The sequence below is a fragment of the Cupressus sempervirens genome, chromosome 9 (genome assembly GCF_028749045.1).
Source record: "Cupressus sempervirens isolate cs-2001-9-10 chromosome 9, ASM2874904v1, whole genome shotgun sequence".
In the NCBI taxonomy this organism is placed as follows: domain Eukaryota; kingdom Viridiplantae; phylum Streptophyta; class Pinopsida; order Cupressales; family Cupressaceae; genus Cupressus; species Cupressus sempervirens.
Genome location: NC_143126.1, coordinates 625,312,821 through 625,319,536, shown reverse-complemented (window position 1 = coordinate 625,319,536; position 6,716 = coordinate 625,312,821). Strand labels below are relative to the sequence as shown.

At 34.9% G+C, this 6,716-nt stretch overlaps 1 pseudogene; it reads left to right on the top strand.

Moving 5' to 3' along the window:
* The window catches only part of LOC149540260 (jasmonate-induced oxygenase 3-like), a 32,929-nt pseudogene continuing 26,213 nt past the window's right edge, over window positions 1-6,716 (top strand).

Below are 6,716 nucleotides of genomic sequence, written 5' to 3'. Positions count from 1 at the left end.
ATGGCAAGCTCTGAATACTCTTCTCTCTTTTTTCCTTCTGCTCCTCTTCTTCCTTTGGTTGAATGGCCTGAGGAAATAGAGATAGCCCAATATATTGCAGGGAGTGGCATAAAATGTTTGCCTTCTAAATATGTAAGGTCTGTGGAAGAGAGACAATATTCAGGGCATGTGTTGGTTGAAGAAGTGATACCTCTTATTGACATGTCTGGTCTTCAAGATCAGAGGAGAGGAAAAACAATGGAAGAGATTTCTGACGCAAGAATTGGGGATTCTTCCAAGTGGTAAACCATGGAATGAGCTCTGGGCTTCTAAATGGTGGGAGGGATGTGTCATGGAGGTTTTTTGAGCTTCCTTTGGAGGAGAAACAAAAGCATGCAAATGACCCAAAAACTAATGTTTGATATGAGAGTAGGATTAGTGTTGTTCTTGACTGGAGACTATTACTATCATCATTTCCTGCCGGCTTCTATAAGGGAGGAGCATAAGTGGCCTTCTAAGCCACTTGAATATAGGTATATGCGGTAATGGATAGTCTTTTATGTACATACGTGAAAGTGAGATATGGCTCGTCTTATAATGTCTAATCATATAGGATTGATGGTGAATAAGAATATAATACTTATGGGTGTGTGAGAGAGTAAGATATAGATTCATACACTGTCTAATCATGTGGGATTGATGGTTTATGAGAAAACAATTGAATGTATAGATTAGAATGCTTTTGTTTAGCTCTTAGGACAAAATGACAGGAACTTTTGTGTTGCTTGCCTCTATTAATGCATCAATTGACCTAATTTTCTTTTACGTGTGGTAAAATCATTTGGCTTTATAAGTGAATTGTCCAAGCTGGAACTCAAAAGTATGCAATTTTTATTATCTTTATTACTTACTTAATCATGGAACCCCTTATTGTTACAAAATATGATAGAGCACAACTATTTATATCTTTTTGTTTTCGGTGTTTAAAATCCTACAAAAGTATATTACAATGGAATTCAACTGGACATTCCATTAAGAGGTAGAGAAATATTTTTATGAGTTGTGTGCATGTAACTTATCTGTCAAGATGTTATTTTCCAGTGTTGTTTTCTTCTTGATAATAGATATTTGGAAAAAAATAAAATATTGAAAATTAATCTTAATATTAATACTGCATCATGTCAAGTAATTTTACTTAATGTTTATGTGTATAATTATAAAGACATGCAGAATGAAATGATCTATGCAATATATCTTCTTTTTGTGCTGCTTTGATGTTTCTAATCCACATTTATTGCATTGCCTTCTTTTTTTTAAGGCAAAAGTGGGCCAACCACTAAAATATATAGATAAACAAGAAATAGCCTGATTCAAAGGTTCAACTGGGAAACAAACAGGAAAAAAACCCATTATCCTTACCAGAATACAACATGAAGAGAAAGAGAAGATAGACGAAGAAGATGAACACCCATCAGCAAGTTGGGGAAAAGGAGCTGAAAGAGGAGGTCAACAATAACGGTCTGAATAAACAAGTTCGAAAAATAATAAATTCCTCAATTCAGGAATCCAAGTTGAGATCTTTTTTGATTAAAAAGATTCAATAAAGTTGCCATCACAACCAAAATTTGATAAGCAGTTAACCACCTTGTTACCTTCTCTAAGCGTGTGTGTGATGCAAATATCCTGAAATGAGTGAAATAATTGCCAAATCTGTTTCATAATATATTGTAGCTACCAGTTGTGAATATTCTTGGTCATACATGCATTAATTACCACAAGAGAATCTCCTTCAATTTGGACTTTAGTAAAACCAACCTTCTTTGCCAAAACAATACCATAAAGAAGTGCATGTGCCTCTACCATGTTGTTAAAGCCAGGGTTGATAGGAGCAGCCTCAAATGCCAATGGCTTGCCTAACCAATCTCTAATACAAATGCCAATCCTAGAGATACCGGGATTACCTCTTGAAGCTTTGTCAAAATTGACTTTGACAAAATCTAGGAAAGGGGGATACCATTTAATAATGATCTTGTCTTTGGCATGAATGGATTTCCAATTTGAAATTGATTGAACTGGTAGGTGAATGTATTTCCATTCTTTTAAAGTTATATTGTCCCAGTGACAAAAATAATGATTGCATTTGACATTGGATAAATTAGAGTTAGCTATCTCCAAAATAGAGACTTCCAGCTTATCACAAACCTGATTAATAGAAGAGACATCTTTCCTAAAAATTCTTTTATTTTGTTCCCACCAAATTGCCCAAACAACTAAAGAAGGTATACATTTCCAAAGGCAAGAGAAATTAGAGGAGGTGAACAGCAAGGGCTAGGATTCAAACAAATCCCAAATCTTGTTTGGTAGGGGCATAGACACATTAAGTTTCTTGAGAATAAACAACCAACATGAGTAAGAAAATCTGTAGTTGATAAATAGATGGTCCATTGATTTAAATTCTTCCCCACATAAGACACAATAAAAGGGATTTGCAATGCCAAACTTTGAAAGTCTATCACTTGTATCTTCTTCCTGAGTGCTAACCAAGAGAAGTAGCCCACTTTAGGGAGGACAGTGGGGTTCCAATAGAAAAAATATGCTCTGCTCTTACTGTTAGTATTGTTATTATTTTCAATCTACTAAAGAGCCCTATAACCTTCCTTATTGAGTACTTTACATCCTTAGATGGAACCCAAATTAGCTTGTCCTCAAGGTTTGAAAAGAATATAGTTCATTGTTGAAAAATATTTATGAGAAAGGAGGACTAAAGATCATTGAATGGTAGTGAAGATGGGTCCTTCCAAACTACTTTTCCTGAGAATATTTCCACAACCAGTACATAGTCCAGCAAGTTAGATCCTTAGCAGCTAGTCATAATGGCAATGATATCTACATATTGATTTGATTGGTAGAGTGGGGGGAGGCCATTCCAAGAGTCTGGCTAGAACTTGACACTATGACCATTGTTAACTTCCTAAGAAATGTACTTGATAACAAGGTTGCTAGAATTAATCATGAAATTCTATATTGCTAGAATAGAAAAGATTCATGAAGGACACCTATCATCCAAATATTTTTCTTGCAAGATTTGGCACCATGTAGATCTAGGCTTGGTGTACATTTGCCAGACAAGCTTTTCCCCAAAAGCTTTGTTTTTGTGGGCAAGATTATGCAAACCAATTCCCCCATGCAGTTTCTCTTGAGCCATGTTTTAGAGAGAAATGAGAGGAATCTTCTTATTTTCAGTCATATTGTTAACCCAAAGGAAATCATGAATAAGTTTCTCAATTTGGTGATGAGGACTTACATATAGTAATTAGGTATTGCAGATAGAACAGATTTTAGAAGCATAATTTTCGCAGAAAAAGACAGCCACCTAACCTTCCAAGATGAGGTCCTAACTTTAATTCTATCTACCACAATAGATCAATAAGTAGCTTTGTTGGCCCCCACAAAAAAGGGAATCCCCAAGTAAGTAGAGGGGAGTTTGTCCATGGAAAAACCCAAGCTCTTACCAATCTTATTTGATATGAACATTTTGTTGTTGAAGAAAAAGATAGTTGATTTATTTGCATTTATCTTTTGGCTGGAAGCTGAAGTATACATCTCCAAGGACATCTTGATTTTCTTAGCTTCTATGATAGAGGACTTACCAAACAAAAGAGTGTCATGTGCAAAAAATGAATGGGTTACTAAAAAGGATGTACCTAAGATGTGAGCCCCATGCCAAAAACCATTCTTAAAATCTCTAGAAATGCTCCTATTAAATGCATCCGCCATAATAATGAAGAGGAAAGGGGATAATGGGTCACCTTGCCTAACCCCTTGAGTAGAAGAGAAGAACCTTGCTGGGAGACTGTTGATAAGCACCGAAAACCAAGCCCCTAAGACACAATCTTTGATCCATTTGCACCATTTTTTTTGCAAATCCAAATTTGGTGAGAACTTTGAACAAAAATCCCAGCACACCCTATCATAGCCCTTCATCATGTCTAATTTAATGATGAAGTTAGATAGTTGGTTTGACTAGATCGAATGAAGGACCTCGTGAGTAACTAAGGCCCCTTCCATTGTATCTTTGCCCAGAACAAATACTCCCTTGTTCATCAGAAATAATTAAGCAAATAAGATGTTGAAGCCTTAAGTAAATAGCTTTGGTAATAATCTTTTATACCATGTTGCACAGGGCAATGGGCCTGAATTCTGCAAATGTAATTGGAGCTATGACTTTTGGGATGAGGGAAATGTTTGTAGTATTAAAACATTTTAGCATAAAACCATTTCTTCTGGATTCTTCCATGGCAGTTAAGAGGTCAACACACATGACATCCCAACATCTTTGAAAAAATAAGGCTGTAAAACCATCAAGCCTCGGAGCTTTGTTTGGAGGAAAAAAGAAGACCGCTTTATGAATTTCGTCAAGAATAAACGGGGCTAGCAATAGTTTGTTATCACCATCTGAAACTAATCTTGTAATACAGCCAAGGAGATGATCAGCTGAAACATCCAGAGACTAAATTTGGGGGAGCAAGCAAATTTTTGAAGAATTTAACCCCTTCCTTTTGTATGCCATAAGCATCTTCAACAAGGCAACTAGAATCACAACATCTAATTGCATTGTCTTCTTACTCTCGTATTGTTGAATGAATTTGACTCAGGCAAACACATCTGCTGGAATTTTCTTTGTTGAGCTAAATATAAATGGGTGCCTATTGCGTGAGCGGACCTTACTAACCCTAAAATTTTCAATACACCCCAGCGTAAAAAGCTCTCCTATTTCTTAAAAGAAGAATCAGATCTGCAGTGTTTTCCAACTGAACAACCTTAGCATACATGAATGATTATTTATAGACCTAACTGAGTGGACATATATTTGATTGAATGGACATTATTTATACTAGCTTTGTCTATTATATCATATCATCTGTTTTATTCATGAATCGTATTGTGTAGGATTATTGTTGATTACATCAATGTTTTGGACATTTTATAATCTACATCAGGATGAGGAGAACTGCAGGATATTAGAACTATTCAGAATAATGATTTCACTCTACGATGACTTTACTCCTGCAGCTCTCTTATCCTCATGTTGATGATAAATTTTAGAGTGTAATTTAAAAACGTGATGCATAAAACAAAACAGTCTCACCTTATGATCTATCCTCTACACGTATTCAATTTGTCCATAAGGATTAAAAATAGTATCACATTGTGATACTATCTACAATAAATCAAATATATTTTCACACCATTGCACTGGTATTCTAAACCACTTGAATATAGGTATATAATGCTGTAATGAATAGTCTTTTATGTATATGCGTAGATGTGAAAGTGAGATATGGAGTCTTACAATGTCTAACCATATAGGATTGATGGTGAATAAGATATATATAGAGAGAGATGGAGTCTTCTACTGTCTAATCATGTGGGATTGATAGTTGGTAGGCAAAGAATTTGATATATAAATTAGAATGCTAAAAATGATTTTTTTAGGAACTTTTGTGTAGTTGTTTTCTTTGGCAAAATATTTTATTTATATTAATAATAACTGGTTCAAAATAGCTCCCAGGGAAAAGAGCCACAAAAGAAAACTTCTGGGCATTGCCTAATACAAAAAGGATACAAAAGAAGAAATACTGCATCAAGAAAAAGTATCTATCAACACTAATGAATCTTGTCCTTGTGATTCCCATACCAAGAGCCAAGCCAAAAATTGTCATAAAAGTTTTCATCATTGATCTTTATCCAAAACTCCAATTGAGACCGTGATATTAGAAAACCATCTGATGCAAGTGCAATCCAAGTCCCTGAACTGCATACAATATCTCAAAAGAACAAGTGAGATCCATAAAAGTAAAACCATGTGAAATCAAATAATATATGAGAAGGGCTCAACATTACTCTAAATATATTCTATTGTCATAATATCAACCAAGTTAGGGAAATCAAGGAGGTTAAGTGGGGAAACTAAAGAGTTAATATAAACCTCATCAGTACCCAAATTAGCTACACAAACAATGAAAAAATTGCCTTCTCTATAAGTATGCATGATGTAACATTCAAAGATTGAATCAAGAAGAGACCATACTTGATGCAATATATACTGGACCAATTATATACCTAATGTTTAATACACACATGATTTGTAGAAAAATGGATTGTGTCCCATTTGTAACATATTTCTTCAATCTAGTAAGAGTGCATTATGGTTAGACATTATTCATGAAAGATTGGTTACGAAGCAATTTAATCCTATATTCCAATTGGAGGATAGAAAAAGAACCTATGAAGTCTCACCGAAATGAGATCCAAACATTTCCTATGGTTAGAACATGTGAACAAATATGTCATAGGATCAATATCAACTAGACCTAGTTTGTTAATGCAATAGGATAGGTAAACAATAGTATCTACATAATCATCAAGGCCACTCATTTTTTCTAATATGAAGAGTGGGAATTTGAAGTCACCCACAAGGAGCCAATATGAGATGACAAATTACTAAATAAGGTATGTGGTCTCATTCTAGAATATATCGTAGCTGCTGCCAGTTATGAATATTCTTGGTCGTACATGCATTAATTACCATGAGAGAATTCCCTTCAATCTGGATTTTAGAAAAACCAACCTTTTTTGTCAAAACCAAACCGTCAAGAAGTGCATGTGCCTCTACCATGTTGGTCATGATAGGGTTGATGTGAATAGCCTTAACTACCAATGGCTTGCCTAACCAA